This window comes from Oryctolagus cuniculus, chromosome 5 (assembly GCF_051225735.1).
Source record: "Oryctolagus cuniculus isolate XC-2025 breed Fujian yellow rabbit chromosome 5, ASM5122573v1, whole genome shotgun sequence".
NCBI lineage: Eukaryota > Metazoa > Chordata > Mammalia > Lagomorpha > Leporidae > Oryctolagus > Oryctolagus cuniculus.
In genome coordinates, this window is record NC_142871.1 from 170,591,376 (window position 1) to 170,610,458 (window position 19,083).

Sequence of the window (19,083 nt, forward strand, 5' to 3'; positions counted from 1 at the left end):
ACTAAAGCAATCCTTAACAATAAAAACAAGGCTGGAGGCATCACAATTCCAGACTTCAAGGCATACTACAGGGCAGTTATAATCAAAACAGCCTGGTACTGGTACAGAAACAGATGGATAGACCAATGGAACAGAATAGAAACACCGGAGATCAATCCAAACATCTATAACCAACTCATATTCGACAAAGGACCTAAAACCAACCCCTGGAACAAGGACAGCCTCTTCAACAAATGGTGCTGGGAAAACTGGATGTCCATATGTCGCAGTATGAAGCAAGACCCCTACCTTACACCTTATACAAAAATCCACTCAACATGGATCAAAGAACTAGAGATGTGCCACGACACCATGAAACTAATTGAGAGCATAGGGGAAACCCTTCAAGATATCGGAATAGGCGAAGCGAAGAATTCCTGGAGAAGACCCCACAGGCACAGGTAATCAAAGATAAAATAAACAAATGGGATTACCTCAAATTGAAGAGTTTCTTTACAGCAAAGGAAACAGTCAGGAAAGCGAACAGGCAACGAACAGAATGGGCGACGTTATTCGCAAACTACACAACAGATAAAGGATTAACAACTAGAATCTACACAAATATCAGAAAACACCACAGAATCAAAACAACCCAATAAAAAAATGGGCCAAGGACCTTAACAGACATTTTTCAAAAGAGGAAATCCAAATGGCCAACAGACAGATGAAAAAAGGTTCAGGATCCCTAGCCATCAGGGAAATGCAGATCAAAACCACAATGAGATACCACCTCACTCCAGTTAGATTGGCTCACATACAGAAATCAACCAACAACAGATGCTGGCGAGGATGTGGGGAAAAAGGGACACTAATCCACTGTTGGTGGGAATGCAAACTGGTGAAGCCACTATGGAAGTCAGTCTGGAGAATCCTCAGAAACCTGAATATAGCACTACCACAGGACCCAGCCATCCCACTCCTTGGAATATACCCAAATGGAATTAAAGGAGTGAAAAAAGCCATTTGCACCTCAATATTTGTTGCAGCTCAATTCACAATAGCTAAGACATGGAATCAACCTAAATGTCCATCAACGGATGACTGGATAAAGAAACTATGGGATATGTACTCTATGGAACACTATACAGTAGTAAAAAACAATGAAATCCGGGCACTTACAACAAAATGGAAGAAGCTGGAAAACATAATGCTGAGTGAAATAAGCCAGTCCAAAAGGGACAAATATCACATGTTCTCCCTGATCGATGGCAACAAAACGAGCACCTAAAATGATACCTATTGAAGTGAAATGGACACTATGAGAGACAATGACATGAGCAGCCCTTGTCTAGACTGTTGAGGAACAACTTACTATTTTGTTCCTTTAGTATTTTTGTTGTTGTTTTTCTTGTTGTTGCTCTGTTTGTTCTACACAAGACCACTGGTTGAACTCTGCAATCAATGCACATCAATTCTTAAGTGTTTAAAAATTAACAGAAAATTGATCTCTGTGAAACATAGGAGTGGGAATAAGAGAGGGAGGAGATATATAGGACGGCACATACTCACTCAGACCTACCTCCAATGGTGGAACTAGAGATGTGCCAGGGGATTTCAACTCAACCTTACCAAGGAGGCAGGTACCAATGCCAGCACACTTGGTAAAGTGATAAGTATAAATACACAACTGATCAAAAAGATAGGGTAAGTGTCAAAGAGATTACACAAATAAGACCAGTGTAAGCAAATAATGAAAGGATCAAAAGGGAGAGAATGATCCTGCGGGGGAAGCAGGACACACAGCAGACTCATAGAATGGCACAGGCCCTAAACAGCACTCCTGCCTCAGAATCAACCCTTGGGACATTCGGATCTGACTAAAAGGTCCATGAGAGTCTCACAGGCATGGAAAGCCATGACGTGGTGGCAAAAAACAATCTAAATGAAGGATCCTGGTGAACAAGACCCCAGCAGAAGGATCAGGCCATCAAGGAGAGGGGCGCCTTTCTCTGAAGGGAGGAAGGAACCTCCACTGTGATACGGCCTTGACTAAGCAAATTCAGAGTTGGTGAACTCAAGGGGCTTCCATAGCCTAGACAGCTCATAGCAAGAGTCTCGGGTGATTGCTGACATCATAAACAAGAGTGCCAATTGTTAAATCAACAATGGGAGTCACTGGGTTCATGCTCCCCACATAGGATCTCTGTCCTTAATGTGTTTAACTATGAAACTCAAAAACAACACTACTAGTCGAACAATACCCTATACCTGGTTCGGTTGTGTGAGTGCAGCCTGTTGAAATTCCTGCTTAGTATATACTAAGTTGATCTTCAGTATATGAAGGTAATTGAAAATGAAACGTGATGAAGGGCGGGATGGGAGAGGGAGTGGGAGAGGGGAGGGCCACTGGAGGGAGGGAGGTTGTGGGGGGAAGCCATAGCAATACAAAAGTTGCATTTTATATTCTACTTAAAACTATTGGTTGAACTCTGTAACTAATACACAATTACTCTTAAGTGTTTAATTAATGCTATAACTAGTACTCAAATAGTATTTTACACTTTGTGTTTGTGGGAGCAAAATGTGGAAATCTTAACACACACTAAATTGATCTTCTGTATATAAAGATAATTGAAAATTAATCGTGATGTGAAGGGGAAGGGGAGAGGGAGTGGGAGAGTGTTAGCATTGTGGGTGGGAGGGAAGTTACGGGGGGGGAGGAAGCTATTGTAATTCATAAGCTGTACTTTGGAAATTTATGCTCACTAAAAAACAAAAGAATTTAACAGACATCAAGAGAACATAATAGATTACTTTAACACATTGCTTTAACAGAGGATCAGATTCTAATTTTATGTCAAAGAGAATTGGTTAGTATACTTGTGATGTTTTCCATCTGCCAATGTCCTTGATTTACATTTTAAAATATCTGTTAAAAATCTCCAAATTAAGACATTTTTAAATAAGGTAACAAATCAAATTTCAGCCTGAATTACTCTAAGCAATGTTAAACTATTTTCATGGACAGTTTATAAACTAACCCAAATTTTTTTTATAGAATATAAAATGCTGAGTATACAAAAGTTTACATTTAGATGCATTTATTTCTTTTGCCTTTACCCAATTTAAATTAGCAGTTACACCTAAATGACTTAAGATGCTGATATTATATATCTATCTGAATTTGATTAAAATTAAAATTGCATTCATCTAAAACAAGTACTAATTACGCATTGCTGTTTCATTGAGTACTGATTACCCGGAAACCTGTTAAAATAAATTGCAAAATAAGTTCAACAGGTTATAAAGCAATATTTTTAAAGGTAGTGATCTTGCTAGATTTAAAGAGAAATTCCTTCAAACTCAATGTCTAGTTACAGTTGCCTTTTTCCTAAGAATACCTTAGACCCATGACATCATAATCAGCCACGTGGGACTGCATGAAGACAATTCCCAAAGGTGACAGTGGGCCAGAGGTCAGTGCACCAAACCTAATTTTCCTGTCTGGCTTGCTCATGATGAAACAAAAGAGCCATCAGAAGGGTGGGATACCTAATTTATTTCTCAATAAGCAGGGAGCCCAAAAGGATGGGATTACCACTCCCTTGCTATTCTTATGGTAAAACTGGAACAAGAGAGGGACAAAAGACCAGTTGGAGGACGAGGGCTGGAGAGCAAAAGCATGGAGACAATCATTCCCAAACTGATAACACAGAGAGAGTAGACTTTGGGCCAGGCCTGGTTCTGAGATAAAGTACGAATTCCTGGGTGGGTAGGGGAGGTATAGTGAGCTGAGATAGTGAAAAATTGGGGTCACAAACATGGAAGGCAGAGGTTTTGGCTTAGGCACTTGACCTCTGGTGGAAACCTTGGAGGCCAATAGGACCTTGGCCAGAGAGCAGTACACATAGAAGGTTTAGATCAAAGATAGAAAACCTTGAGCATAGACAACAGCATGTGATGGCTTAAGAACTTGGATCTGGCCCACGCCGCGGCTCACTAGGCTAATCCTCCACCTGTGGCGCTGGCAACCTGGATTCTAGTCCCAGTTGGGGTGCTGGATTCTGTCCCAGTTGCTCCTCTTCCAGTCCAGCTCTCTGCTGTGGCCCAGGAGGGCAGTGGAGGATGGCCCAAGTGCTTGGGCCCTGCACCCGCATGGGAGACCAGGAGGAAGCACCTGAATCCTGGCTTCGGATCAGCGCAGCATGCCAGCTGTAGTGGCCATTTGGGGGGTGAACCAACGGAAGGAAGACCTTTCTCCCCCTGTGTCTCTAAAAAAAAAAAAGAAAGAAAAGAAAACTAAAAAAAAAAAGAGCTTGAGTCTTTGCCACAAACGTGGCAGATTTACACCTAGTCCAAACTTTAGCCTGGCCTGGAACTGACTTTTTTTGAGTATTTTAGATGTGAATGCTCTGTATTTGTTTGTATGATTTTTGCCATTCAAATAAGTACATCTTTTTTAAGAAATCACTGAAAACAAATTTGATTCATTTTTAAAGTCAGACTGCTTGGTTACATGCACCTGAATGCTTTTAGGCAAACAAGTTAAACAGGAGTATAGCGGCAAAAACAGGTGAAGCAAATGCAGGGAAGATTCTAACCCCAGTCCTTCTCAGCCTTGAGGAACCAGGGAAGGGATCTCCATGCTAGGAAATAAATAGTTTGCTCTACCCACCCCAGGTGTGCTGACCTACCAAGCTGGAAATCTTACAAGATTGTTAATCAAGTCTCTATTTGGGTGCACTTCCTGAATCCATCGCATGACTGGATGGGTGAGGCTGTTTCTCATACAGAGGAGTTTTAAGAAGCATCAGTCAACAAATGCACGGCCATCCACAGTAAGTGTGTGCGTGTTCTAAGTGAGATAACAAAGCATGTCTTTGCCTTTGTTACTTGCCTGTGGTTTCCTATGTGACACTGAATTCCAGAGACGCCTTGGAATGAGACCCGTTTCCCTGCCATGGGTACTGAGGAAAAGCCTGTGAATGAACAGCATTTTGCCCCCATGAGAGATGTTTGGAAATGGCTGCCTGTGTCTGGTCTATTAGCTTCTTCCTGAATTTGGGAAAAATTGTCCCTGGTTGGCCCACTAATATTTTTGGTCACCATGGGGTGAAGGGTGAGGGATTGAGCTAAATTTGAGGGCTGAGGCTTCAGGTAACAGCTCTCTCACTCCAGAGTTTTACTCCTCTGCTCACCCCTATGGCATTGTTTTGTCTTTGGTTATTTGCCTTTTCAGTCTGATCATTTTTCTGCCTTCCAGTAGACCCCTTTGCTTGGCTTCCCTTCTTTACCTCTTCTCCCCTTGCAGCCCTTCTCCTTCTTCCTGCCTGCCTGTGCATATCAAGGATTATGGTTATGAATGCCAAAGCCTTGCCTTAATATTGCTTTTATTTTCTGTGTGATCATATTATGATAGTTAACTTTATGTAATGACTGGACTGGGCCACTGAGTGCTCAAACATTTGGGCTAGCCTCATTCTTCTTCTTCTTTCTTTTTCTTCTTTTTGCTATGCAGAGTTAGTGAGAGAGAGAGAGGCAGAGAGAGAGAGTTATAGACAGTGAGAGAGAGACAAAGGTCTTCCTTCCGTAGGTTCACTCCCCTGTTGGCTGCTATGGCCAGCGCTGTGCCAATCCGAAGCCAGGAGCCGGGTACTTCCTCCCGGTCTCCCATGTGGGTGCAGGGACCCAAGCACTTGGGCCATCCTCCACTGTACTCCCAGGCCACAGCAGAGAGCTCTAGCCTCATTCTTGACATGTCTCTGTGGGTATTTCTGGCATGGTCTAACATCTGAACAGCCAGAGCTTGTGAAGGAAGTTGCTCTTCCTGGTGAGGCTTAACTAGAACAACAGGGCAGAAAGTTCTACAAAGAGGGCACACTCCCTCCCTTAATGTCTTAGATAACTGATATCAGAATGTTCTGGATAGTGTTTTAGAACTTTATGCATGGTTCTCCAAGGTATCCAGATTGGGAAATGGACACAAATGGAGGTTTCTGCACTACTGTTTGATCTTTGCTTCATAGGACTTCTGCCTCAACTTCTGTTTGAATCAGCACTGGTCCTGGGTGTCTTCTACATAGCACATTTGTTTCACTGCCTATGAGAGTTGGCTCGGGTACCATTTTCAGGAGTTCTCAATGACAGCCTCAATCCCTTCCACATACACAAGCTGTGCCTTTGCCAACTTCTTCTGAAATTTTTCTCTGGAAAAATGATGACTGTCAAGATGCAGGCAGATCATGTGCTTCCTTTATAGAACATTTGAGGAAACTAAGGGCCAGGGATAAAGGTTATATTTATTAATTTCAAAGCATCTATTTACTATAAACCTAGGGAAAAATCACAAAAGTCTCCATTCTTTCTTTGACAACCATAACTGAGCATAGATATTTTCCAGGCCAATCTTCCTAGCCCAGCACCACATACCAGAATATTTGTTTTTGAAGGATCCCATATCTTTGAAAATTTAAAAAACATTTTTATAATGATTGGCTGGTAGCAGAAATCCCATCCTGCTTCGCCAGTTTCACTATAGTCTCACAAAGTGTTTCACTTGGATTTTCACTTACTCATGTCAAATGTAGATGCTGGTGAGATCTTTCCATATTCTCCATATCCTTTATTTCTTAAAATAAGTATGTAGTCATTCACAATGGTCATTAGCATGCCTTGATTAGGAGAAATGCAGTTTGAGATCTTGTCCAAGTTAAGATATTGAGGAAGCAATTTCTGCTGATTAGCTGGAAGTTATCAAAATTCTCTTTCTATTCAATGTGCCAACTCTTACATTCTGGGGCCATAGTGGCCAAAAGAATTCGTGATCTCCAGAAGTGCTAGTGTTCCAGCCTCTCCTTTTCCTCCTCCATGCTGCTCAAGGCAGCAGAGGACATCGCCATGGCCGAGCCCCAGTGCAGGGTGGAGAACAGTGATTCCACCGCACCACTTCCAGCACAGCTGCCGCTGCTTTCTGGCCAGCAGCCTTTGGCATCTGAGTGGCAGGAAGCTGTGCTAAACTCCTCTGCTGCATCCCTGCCACCACCCTTGGCTTGGTGGCAGCTGCTCCGTCCTCCTCTTGATGGTGCTAACATGGACCTGCTGCAAACTCAGTGCACATTTCACTCCCTGCTCTCCTCAGTGCTGCCTCCATGCTGGAATCCCTGAGGTGCTGTGGGATCCTTGGCATTCCCCACAGGGTTAAAGGGCTATGCAAGGCCTTAGTAAGAGTTGGCCCAAGGCACAGTGACAGGATTTGTTCACATACTACCATGAAATATTTCCAAGGTCCTGTACTCTGATGTGTCATGGGCACAATTCCTGGGGCCCATGGCAATGGAGATCTTCCCACGGCTGCAGGGGCTCTTGTATGCCACTCCAAGGCTCCCCAAGATATGGCTTGGACACCTGGTGTAAGGCCTGGCAGGTCATCTCTGGGCATCAAGCTCAGCAAAGAAGACCTGCTTCCATTCATACTCTCCCATTGGTCCCAGGACCAAAGCAGATGGGTCTAAGGAAGACGGGACAGGGCTGGGCCCAGGCACCTGAAGCCATCCTTTCTAGTCTTTGTGATCTGACAGGAGCTTAGCTGTATGACCCTGCCCACCCCGTCACTTTTGCTTTCTTGTCTGCCAGTTGCAAACTCTATTCCTGCACTTACAGGAAAGAGAAGCTGTGGCCTAGCTTCTTCTGCAAGTAGATGCAGGACCCTGCAGTGTGCCTCACTGAGATGCATGTTCCTGACCTCCTGTGAGCACACTCGTCATTAGACAAACATCCTGTCATCCAGTGCTTCCAAACATCAGTATTTCTTTCTCCCTGCTTGCCTTGTTCTGGCTTTGATCCCTTACCTTCCTGCCCTTGAGTTCTCATTTTTTCTCCTAAAACAATGCCCTGGTCCCCTTTACCTCATTCCACCTCTGATTATGTAGACATGTCTCAGCACTTCAGACTTAATGGGATTAGAATTCACTTGCTCTATCAAGCATTTAACACAATCATAGCTAGGGTTCTGTGTAGTGGAGCAGCAGTCTGAGCAGAGTCTGCACCCATAGATCATGAATTTTAGTACCTGTAACCCCACTTCCTATCTAGCTCCCTTGTATAATGCCTGGCAAGAAAGCAGAAAATTGTCCCATTCCTTGGGTGCATGCGTGAGACCCAGATGGAGCTCCATGTCCTGGCTGTGGCCCGGCCCAACCACTGCTGCAGTGGCCATTTGGACAATTTACCAGAGGATAGAAGATGTCTGTCTCTCAAGCTCTTTCCCTGTCTTCTCTCCCTGTTACTTTGCCTTTCAAATTCTAACAAAATGTACATCTCTAAAGTTACTCACCACTAGTCTAAGCTCATGCAAAAGAGGAGCCCTGTTTTATTAACCACAGCATCTGTAGTGCCAGGGACATCTCTGTCCTTTTAAAAACATGTACAAATGAGAGACTTTTTTAAAAATTTATTTACTTGAGTTACACACAGAGAGAGAGGCAGAGAGGGAGCGAGCTCTTACATCTGCTGGTCCACTCTCTAGTTGGCTGCAATGGCTGGAGCTGAGCCAATCAGGAGCCAGGAGCCCGGAGCTTCTTCCAGGTCTCCCATGTGGGTGCAGGGGCCCAAGGACTTGGGCCATCTTCTGTTTTTTCAGGACATAGCAGAGAGATGGATCAGAAGAGGAACAGCTGGCTCTCAAACCGGTGCCCCTATGGGATACCAGCACTGCAGGGTTTGCCTTTACTCACTATGCCACAGCACTGGCCCCAAGACACGTTATTTGTTTTTTTTTTTTTTTTCATTTTCGATTATCTTAATATACAGAAGATCAGCTTAGTATACATTAAGTAAGGATTTCAACAGTTTGCTCCCACACAGAAACATAAAGTGAGGAATAATAGATGATTTTTTTTAAATGATGATGAAATCAGATCAGACCTATTGTCATGTTTAATCCCAGTGAGAGTCAAGTTGGGAGTTGATATTTTTTTTTTTTAACAGAGGATCAGTTTAGTATGCATTAAGTAAAGATTTCAACAGTTTGCACCCCCATAGAAACACAAAGTGAAATATACTGTTTGAGTACTCGTTATAGCATTAAATCTCAATGCACAGCACATTAAGGACAGAGATCCTACATGAGGAGTAAGTGCACAGTGACTCCTGTTGTTGACTTTACCAATTGACATTCCTGTCTATGGCATCAGTAATCTCCCTATGCTCCAGTCATGAGTTCCCAAGGCTATGGAAGCCCTCTGAGTTCTCCGATTCTTATCTTGTTTAGACAAGGTCATAGTCAAAGTGGAGGTTCTCTCCTCCCTTCAGAGAAAGGTACCTCCTTCTTTGAAGACCTGTTCTTTCCACTGGGATCTCACTCACAGAGATCTTTTTGCCAGAGTGTCTTGGCTTTCCATGCCTGAAATACTCTCATGGGCTTTTCAGCCAGATCGGAATGCCTTTAGGGCTGATTCTGAGGCCAGAGTGCTGTTTAGGACATCTGCCATTCTATGAGTCTGCTGAGTATCTCGCTTCCCATGTTGGATCACCCTCCCCTTTATTTATTCTATCGGTTAGTTTTAGCAGGTACTAGACTCGTTTATGTGCTCCCTTTGACTCTTAGTCCTTTCATTATGATCAATTGTGAACTGAAATTGATCACTTGGAATAGTGAGATGGCATTGGTACATGCCACCTTGATGGGATTAAATTGGAGTCCCCTGGTATGTTTCTAACTCTACCATTTGGGGCAAGTCAGCTTGAGCATGTCCCAAATTATATATCTCTTCCCTCTCTTATTCCTACTCTTATGTTTAACAGGGATCACATTTCAGTTAAATTTCAACACTTAAGAATAACTGTGTATTAATTACAGAATTAAACCAGTCATATTAAGTAGAACAGACAAAAAAACTACTAAGAGGGATAATGTATTAAGTTGTTCATTAACAGTCAGGGCTATGCTGATCAAGTCACCATTTCCCATAGTGTCCATTTCACTTCAGGAGGTTTCCTTTTTGGTGTTCAGTCAGTTGTCACCGATCAGGGCGAACATATGGTATTTGTCCCTTTGGGACAGGCTTACTTCACTCAGCATGATGTGTTCCAGATTCCTCCATTTTGTTGCAAATGACTGGATTTCGTTGTTTCTTACTGCGGTATAGTATTCTAAAGAGTACATATCCCATAATTTCTTTATCCAGTCTACCGTTGATGGGCATTTAGGTTGGTTCCAGGTCTTAGCTATTGTGAATTGAGCTGCAATAAACATTAGGCTGCAGACCGCTTTTTTGTTTGCCAATTTAAATTCCTTTGTGTAAATTCCAAGGAGTGGGATGGCTGGGTCGAACGGTAGGGTTATCTTCAGGTTTCTGAGGGATCTCCAGACTGACTTCTATAGTGGCTTGACCAGCTTGCATTCCCACCAACAGTGGGTTAGTGTCCCTTTTTCCCCACATCCTCGCCAGCATCTGTTGTTGGTAGATTTCTGTATGTGAGCCATTCTAACCGGGGTGAGGTGGAACCTCATTGTGGTTTTGATTTGCATTTCCCTGATTGCTAGTGACCTTGAACATTTTTTCATGTGCCTGTTGGCCATTTGGATTTCCTCTTTTGAAAAATGTCTATTGAGGTCCTTGGCCCATCTCTTAATTGGGTTGTTGGTTTTGTTTTTGTGGAGTTTCTTGATCTCTTTGTAGATTCTGGTTATTAACCCTTTATCTGTTGCATAGTTTGCAAATATTTTTTCCCATCCTGTCGGTTGTCTCTTCACTCTCCTGACTATTTCTTTTGCAGTACAGAAACTTCTCAATTTGAGGCAATCCCAATAGTTAATTTTGGCTTTGACTGCCTGTGCCTCCCGGGTCTTTTCCAGAAACTCTTTGCCTGTGCCAATATCTTGAAGAGTTTCTCCAATGTTCTCTAGTAACTTGATGGTGTCAGGTCGTAGATTTAGGTCTTTAATCCATGTTGAGTGGATTTTTGTGTAAGGTGTAAGGTAGGGGTCTTGCTTCATGCTTCTGCACGTGGAAATCCAGTTTTCCCAGCACCATTTATTGAATAGACTGTCCTTGCTCCAGGAATTAGGTTTAGATCCTTGATCAAATATAAGTTGGCTGTAGATGTTTGGGTTGATTTCTGGTGTTTCAATTCTGTTCCATTGGTCTATCCATCTGTTTCTGTACCAGTACCATGCTGTTTTGATTACAACTGCCCTGTAGTATGTCCTGAAATCTGGTATTGTGATGCCTCCGGCTTTGTTTTTGTTGTACAAGATTGCTTTAGCTATTCGAGGTCTCTTGTGCCTCCAGATAAATTTCAGCACCAATTTTTCCAGATCTGAGAAGAAGGTCTTCGGTATCTTGATTGGTATTGCATTGAATTTATAAATTGCTTTTGGGAGAATGGACATTTTGATGATATTGATTCTTCCAATCCATGAGCATGGAAGATTTTTTCCATTTCTTGGTATCCTTTTCTATTTTTGTAATTTTCATCATAGAGATCTTTAACGTCCTTGGTTAAGTTTATTCCAAGGTGTTTGATTGTTTTTGTAGCTATTGTGAATGGGATTGATCTTAGAAGTTCTTCCTCAGCCATGGCATTATCTGTGTATACAAAGGCTGTTGATTTTTGTGCATTGATTTTATACCCTGCTACTTTGCCAAAATCTTCTATGAGTTCCAATAGTCTCTTAGTAGAGTTCTTTGGGTCCCCTAAATAAAGAATCATGTCATCTGCAAAGAGGGATAGTTTGAGTTCTTCCTTCCCAATTTGTATCCCTTTAATTTCTTTTTCTTGCCTAATAGCTCTGGCTAGAACCTCCAGAACTATATTGAATAGCAGTGGTGAGAGTGGGCATCCCTGCCTGGTACCAGATCTCAGTGGAATTGCTTCCAACTTTTCCCCATTCAATAGGATGTTGGCTGTGGGTTTTTCATAGATTGCTTTGATTGTATTGAGGAATGTTCCTTCCAAACCCAGTTTGCTTAGAGTTTCATCATGAACGGGTGTTGTATTTTATCAAATGCTTTCTCTGCATCTATTGAGATAATCATATGGTTTTTCTTCTGCAGTCTGTTAATGTGGTGTATCACATTGATTGTCTTGCGCACATTAAACCATCCCTGCATACCAGGGATAAATCCCACTTGGTCTGGGTGGATGATCTTTCTGATGTGTTGTTGCATTCTATTGGCAAGAATTTTATTGAGGATTTTTGCATCTATGTTCATCAGGGATATTGGTCTGTAATTCTCTTTCAGTGCTGCATCTTTTTCTGGCTTAGGAATTAAGGTGATGCTGGCTTCATAGAAAGAATTTGGGAGGATTCCCTCTTCTTCGATTGTTCTGAATAGTTTGAGAAGAATTGGAGTTAGTTCTTCTTTAAATGTCTGGTAGAATTCAGCAGTGAATCCATCTGGTCCTGGGCTTTTCTTTGTAGGGAGGGCCTTTATTACTGTTTCAATTTCTGTCTCAGTTATGAGTCTGTTTAGGTTTTCGATGTCTTCCTGGTTCAATTTAAGTAGGTTGCATGTGTCCAGGAATCTATCCATTTCTGATAGGTTTCCCTGTTTGCTGGCATACAAGTCCTTGTAGTAATTTCTGATGATTCTTTTTATTTCTGTGGTGTCTGTTGTTATGTTTCCTTTTTCATCTCTGATTTTATTGATTTGGGTCTTTTCTTTTTTTAGTTAGTTGGGCTAATGGGGTGTCAATTTTGTTTATTTTTTCAAAAAACCAGCTCCTCGTTAGGCTGATTTTTTGGAATGTTTTTCTTGATTCAATCCTGTTGATTTCTTCTCTGATTTTAATTATTTCTCTTCTCCTACTAGATTTGGGTCTGGTTTGCTGTAGGTTTTCTAGATCCTTGAGGTGAATTGAAAGCTCATCTATTTGGTGCCTTTCCAATTTCTTGATGTAGGCACCTATTGCTATAAAGTTTCCTCTTAACACTGCTTTTGCTGTATCCCATAAGTTTTGATATGTTGTGCTGTTATCCTCATTTACTTCTAGAAAGTTTTTGATTTCTCTTTTGATTTCTTCTATGACCCATTGTTCATTCAGGAGCATGTTGTTCAATCTCCATGTGTTTGCATATGCTCTAGGGATTCCTGAGTTGCTAATTTCCAACTTCATTCCTTTATGGTCTGAGAAGCTGCATGGTATGATTCTAATTCTTTTAAATTTGCTGAGACTTGCTTTATGGCCTAGTATGTGGTCAATCCTAGAGAAGGTTCCATGTACTGCTGAGAAGAATGTAAAATCTTTAGCTGTAGGATTGAAAGTTCTGTATATATCTGTTAGATCCATTTGGGCTATAGTGTCATTTAAATCTACTGTATCCTTGTTGATCTTCTGTCCTATTGATCTGTCTATTTCTGAGAGTGGAGTATTGAAGTCCCCCAGTACTATTGTATTGGGGTCTAAGTCTCCCTTTAAGTCCGTTAACAAATCTTTTAGATAAACCGGTGCCCTGTAATTAGGTGCATATACATTAATAATAGTTACATCTTCCTGTTGAATTGATCCCTTAATCATTATGTAGTGTCCCTCTTTGTCTCTCTTAACGGTTTTTGTGGTAAAGTTTATGGTGTCTGATATTAAGATGGCTACGCCTGCTCTTTTTTCATTTCTGTTGGCATGGTATTATATCTTTTTCCAGCCTTTCACTTTCAGTCTGTATGGATCTTTGTTGGAAAGATGTGTTTCTTGTAAGCAGCAAATAGATGGGTTTTGTTCCTTAACCCAATCAGCCAATCGGTGTCTTTTTAACTGGACAGTTCAGGCCATTCACGTTCAATGTGACTAATGATAAGTGGTAACTTTGCCCTGCCATTTGCCAAAGATAAGATCTAATATATGCTTTGAATTCCCTGTGATCTTTTGCTGTGAGCTTTCCTTCCTTGGTTTCCTTCCTTTACCTTCTTTCATATTGATGACCGTGTTTCTTTGTTTCTGTGTGTAACACATCTTTAAGCATCTTTTGCAGGGCTGGATGAGTGGCAACAAATTCTTTCAATTTCTGTTTGTTATGAAAAGTCTTTATTTCACCTTCATTCACAAATGAGAGCTTTGCAGGATATAATATTCTGGGATGGCAGTTGTTCTCTCTTAGTACCTGGTCTATATCTCTCCATTCCCTCCTAGCTTGTAGAGTTTCTGATGAGAAGTCAGCTGTGAGTCTGATTGGAGATCCTCTGAGAGTAATCTGACGTTTCTCTCTTGCACATTTTAGGATCTTTTCTTTATGTTTCACTGTGGAGAGTTTAATTACAACGTGTCGTGGTGAGGATCTCTTTTGGTCGTGTTTATTAGGGGTTCTGTGAGCTTCCTGTACCAGGATTTCTCTGTCCTTCTCCAAACCTGGGAAATTTTGTGCTAATATCTCACTAAAAAGGCCTTCTAATCCTTTCTCCCTCTCCATGCCTTCAGGAACTCCTAGAACCCGAATGTTGGGTTTTTTAATAGTATCCTGAAGATTCCCGACAATATGTTTTAGATTTCTAATTTCCTCGTCTTTTCTTTGGTTTGACTGTATCCTTTCCTGTTCTCTGTCTTCTAAGTCCGATATTCTCTCTTCTGCTTCACCCATTCTGTTTGTAAGGCTCTCTATTGTGTTTTTCATTTGATCTATTGAATTCTTCACTTCAGTCACTATCCCAGTTTCCTGTTGTACTAGTTGTTTCATTTCATTTTGATTCCTCCTTAATATTTCATTTTCACGAGAGAGATTTTCTATCTTGTCCATTAAGGATTTCTGTAGTTCAAGAATTTGTTTTTGAGAACTTCTTAATGTTCTTATCAATTTTTTGAGATCTGCTTCTTGCATTTCTTCTATGTCATCATCCTCATAATCTTGAATTGGGGTGTCTTTTTCAGTTGAGGGCTTCATGGTGACTTCCTTGTTTTTATTACCTTGGTTTTTGCGTTTGTTATTTGTCATATTGGAGATATTTGGTTTCTTCACTGTGGTGCTTTTTCTTGTTATACTATGACTCTAGATTAAGTGGACTATCTGTTTTTGATGGAGCCTTAGGGCTTGAGATGGGTGTGGCCTGAGAGCTCTCTTTGGTGTGCCAAAGGTGACACTCCCAGGTTAGGCATGGTAAACCTCTCTCTCTCTTTTTTTTTGATTCAAAAGGGAAGTTATTCTGCACAGCTGGACGAAGTTGGAGGTAGTTAGCAGGCAAATGATATACCCACAGGAGCCAGAGATCGGAAGCTCTTTCCCAAGGACCACACAGGGAATCTGTTCGGCCCTTGGAGTGGGCTCAAATTCTCCTTCAGTCTCCCACTGGGTTGCCAAAGTTACGGAATTGTAGCGTCTCTGGAGAGTGCTCACGTGAATTCCGTGAGTTCTCTCCCCCACCGTCTCTTTTTTCACAGTCTCAGTTCAGTAGCACCACAAATTTACTAGGTCCTAATCTCCTGTTAATTCGCCCCGCCCAGAGTCAGGTTTTTCTGTTAGGCTCAGGGCCGGTGCAGACCTGAGGTCGCTCTGCTTATGATGTATGTCCAAGATGGCGCCTGCTCTTTGTCTTGCTCGCCCTTGAGAGGTGAGCGGAGAGAGAGAAACCCGTGTCCATACCAGTCACCTTTTTCTTTTTTCCTCTCTCTCTCTTCCAGTTAGCTTGGTGAAGTCCCCCCCCCGGGGGGGTCGTTCCCTCTAGTCTCTCTCTGCTTGCCTGCCAGTGTCTCGGGTTATTGAGGTTCGGCTCACCTCGCGTTCCAGCGCTGGTGTGTTGAGTCTGCCGCTGGTGTCCCGAACTGTGGGCTCCCACGCTCTCCACGCAGGTCTGCTCCCCTTCCAGCACCGATGTGTGGACTCGGAGCCCTGGACGTCCCAAGTCTCTCCGCTGTTGTCTGTGTGGCACGCACTCCCCTTCGAGCACTTGCGCGCAGACCCTGCAGCTTGCGTAGCTGGGTCCCGCGGCTCGGCTTCCGCGGCTTGGTCCCGCGGCTTGGTCCCGCAGCTGGGCTTTCGCGCGGTGGGCGACCTTGTTCTCCCAGTAGGTCCTCCGATTCACGACCACTGGATCCAGAAGAGTTTCCTCTGCAATATTTTGCTGGTTCTTTTTTCTGAGGCTACCGTAACTCCCCTTTTATTAAACTAAATTTTCCCGGACTATCGGTGCGCGCCCTCACTATTCTGCCATCTTGGCTCCGCCCCAGGGTTTTCTCGATGAATTGCATCTTTATCGTGGTTCAGTAACATTCTAAATAACTTTCTACTATCTTTTATTTAAAGTACAATCATGATTTTCTATTTTGTTAAAGATAAAACCACCTGTGTTGTTTGAACTTAGGACATATGAAGGTAGCTTTTTTTCCATCCCTTCACATTGAATCTACATAAGATTTTCTAACTTTGTCTTTTGGCAGGCAACATGAAAATTGATCATTCATGTAATCCAATCAGCCCCTTCATGTATTTTCTTTCAAGAGACTCAGTAGTAGTCTTTAATTTTTTTAAAAATTTTTATTAACAAAATATCAGATTTCATGTGTTTGTAGGTACAGTTCTGGCAACCATAGTTCCATCCCCCTTCTCTCCTCCTGCAACCCTCCTCTTTCATCTTTTTTCCTTTAATTTTTATAAAAACAGAATTTCAGTATGCAATCACAGGCTAGTGCACCACGAACCATAATAGTCAACAAGTAAAAAGCAGAAAGACCAGAGGTCCACAGCAGTACAAACAAAGGCTAAAAACAGCAGTGCAGTCACAAGATGACCATTTCATTTCAATAGACTTTTGCACTCTAACTTACTACATATAAAAGAAAACATATGATATTTGTGTTTCAGAAACTGGATTATTTCAACGCACGTAATGGTTTCCAGTTGCATTGACTTTTTTAGAAAAGACAAAATTCCAACACTTTTTCTATCTGTGTAGTGTTCTGTAGTGCATATATGCCACATTTGCTTTATGCAGTCATCACCTGAATCATCTGCCTCATCTGAATGTATTCCATAGCTTAGCTATTGTGAATTCAGCTATAATAAACATGGCATTAGAAATGTGTTTCATGTACCAATTTCATTTGGTCAGTTACCAGGAGTGGAATGGCTGGGTCATACATTTCATATATTTTCATATTTCCTAGGAATTTTCATACTGTGTTCAATAATAATCGTTGAGTTTACATTCCCACCAGTAGAGTATTAGGGTACCTGTTCCCCCCACATCTTTGCCAGCATTATTTTTTTTTGGATTGTACACATTTTAACTGGGGTGATGTGAAACCTCATTGTGATTCTTATTTGCATTTTCCTGTTGGCTGGTGATCCTGAGGAATTGTTCATGTGGCTGTTGATCATTTGTATTTCATGCTTTGAAAACTGCCTGTTCATGTCATGTCAGATTTCTTCACTGTATTGTTTGTTTTATTGTTTTGGAGTTTCTTGAGCTCTTTACAAATCTTGGTTTTTAATCACTTATCAGTTGCATAATTTGCAAACATTTTCTGCCAATCTGTTGGTTGCCCTTTTGTTGTTTCCACTGTACAGATGTTTCACACTCTTGGTTAACTTTATAAGACATTTAAAATATTTCTGGAGCTACTGCTAATTGAATTGATCTTAGAACGTCTTTCTCAGCTATGACATTGCATTTGCATAATAAGGCTATTGATTGTCATGTGTTGACTTTCTATGCTGGAACTACACCAAAGTTGGAGTCCATTGATCCTGTATACAGAATCATGATGTCTGCAAACAGGGATGATTTGATTTCCTCCAATTCTAATCTCTATCTATTTGAATTGATTTTCTTGCCTATGGCTGTGGCTAACACCTCCAGAAGTATACAGAATAGCAGTTGTAAGAGTGGGCATCCTTGTCTGCTTCCAAATCTAGTGGAAATACTTGCAACATTTCCCACTCAATATGTTTGTGTTGTGTGTTTGTCATATATTGCCTTGACTGAGTTGAGGTATGTTCCTTCTATAACCAAATTGCTTAAGATTTGTATCATGAAAGGATGTGATACTTCAAGTACTTTATAAATCCTACTGATATAATTATATGGTATTTATTCTTCAATCTGTTCATGTGACACATCACATTTATTCATTTTCATGTGTTGAAACAAACCTGCATACCAGAGAAAAATCACGCGTGGTTTATGTGAATAAGCTTTCTGATGTGTAGTTCAATTGGATTAGCTAGAATTTTTTTGAGGATTTTTGCATCTGTGTTCATCAGGATATTGGTCTGTAGTTCTTTCTCCTGTATCTTTTTCTGGTTTTGGAATTAAGGTGATACTGTCCTCAAAGAAGGAGTTTGGGAGTAGCCCTTCCTTTTCAATTGTTTGGAATAGTTTGAGAAGCATTTGTAGTGGGAGTTGGTAATAGGGTGAGTGGTTGAATGCTCAGGTGTACCAGCCAATATTTAATTTTTAAACATTATTTTAAATACTTCCACAAAGTGAATATTGGAATAGTACAAACTTTGGAATTTAAATATTTTTATGACACATAATATATAACTCTCAATAGAATCACAATAATGTCAAATAATAGACAATATAATCAAGTTTACTCTATTAAACAATGAAGTAAAGTGATTTACATAAAGTAAATTGATTAAACAGTTAAAATGGAATCAGAGCAAAACCCTTACAGCCCAAGCCCCATTTTTGCAAAAGTAAAATACAATTTCTGTTGCTTCTGGATCATGTCCAGATTGCAGAATTTAGGGACAGATATTATGCCCCTCCTTTGGATATACCTTCTCTGTAGTTCTTCTTGTAGTGGCTGGCACCTGGTAGACACTCAGTGTATCAGTGTATTTTAAAAGCATTTAGAATTAAATTTTAAAGTATTTTTCATTTTGAGAAGATTTTCAATATTCATAAAATGGAATGTATCAATGGCTTCAGCAGGGCCAATCTTAGTTGTAGACTACAGCATTATCTTTGTTAATTTCTCCTTCTACTGAATAACATTGTCTGCTCAGAACTTACTTGAAAATCCTACTTAGTCGCCAGAAGACGTGGCTGCAAAGAGATGATATTCAAGATACCACACAAAAATCAGCTCTTAGGTCAAATATCATTTTAGTAGCTGTCGGATTATTTTGAACCCTGAGGAAATAAGATGGAGAGCATTTGAATGTGA

General features: G+C 41.2%; 1 pseudogene; it reads right to left on the reverse strand.

The window, feature by feature from the left end:
- Positions 1–6,232: 6,232 nt before the first annotated feature.
- Positions 6,233–6,786, reverse strand: LOC138849896 (protein-L-histidine N-pros-methyltransferase CARNMT1 pseudogene; annotated as a pseudogene).
- Between the last annotated feature and the right edge of the window lie 12,297 nt (positions 6,787–19,083).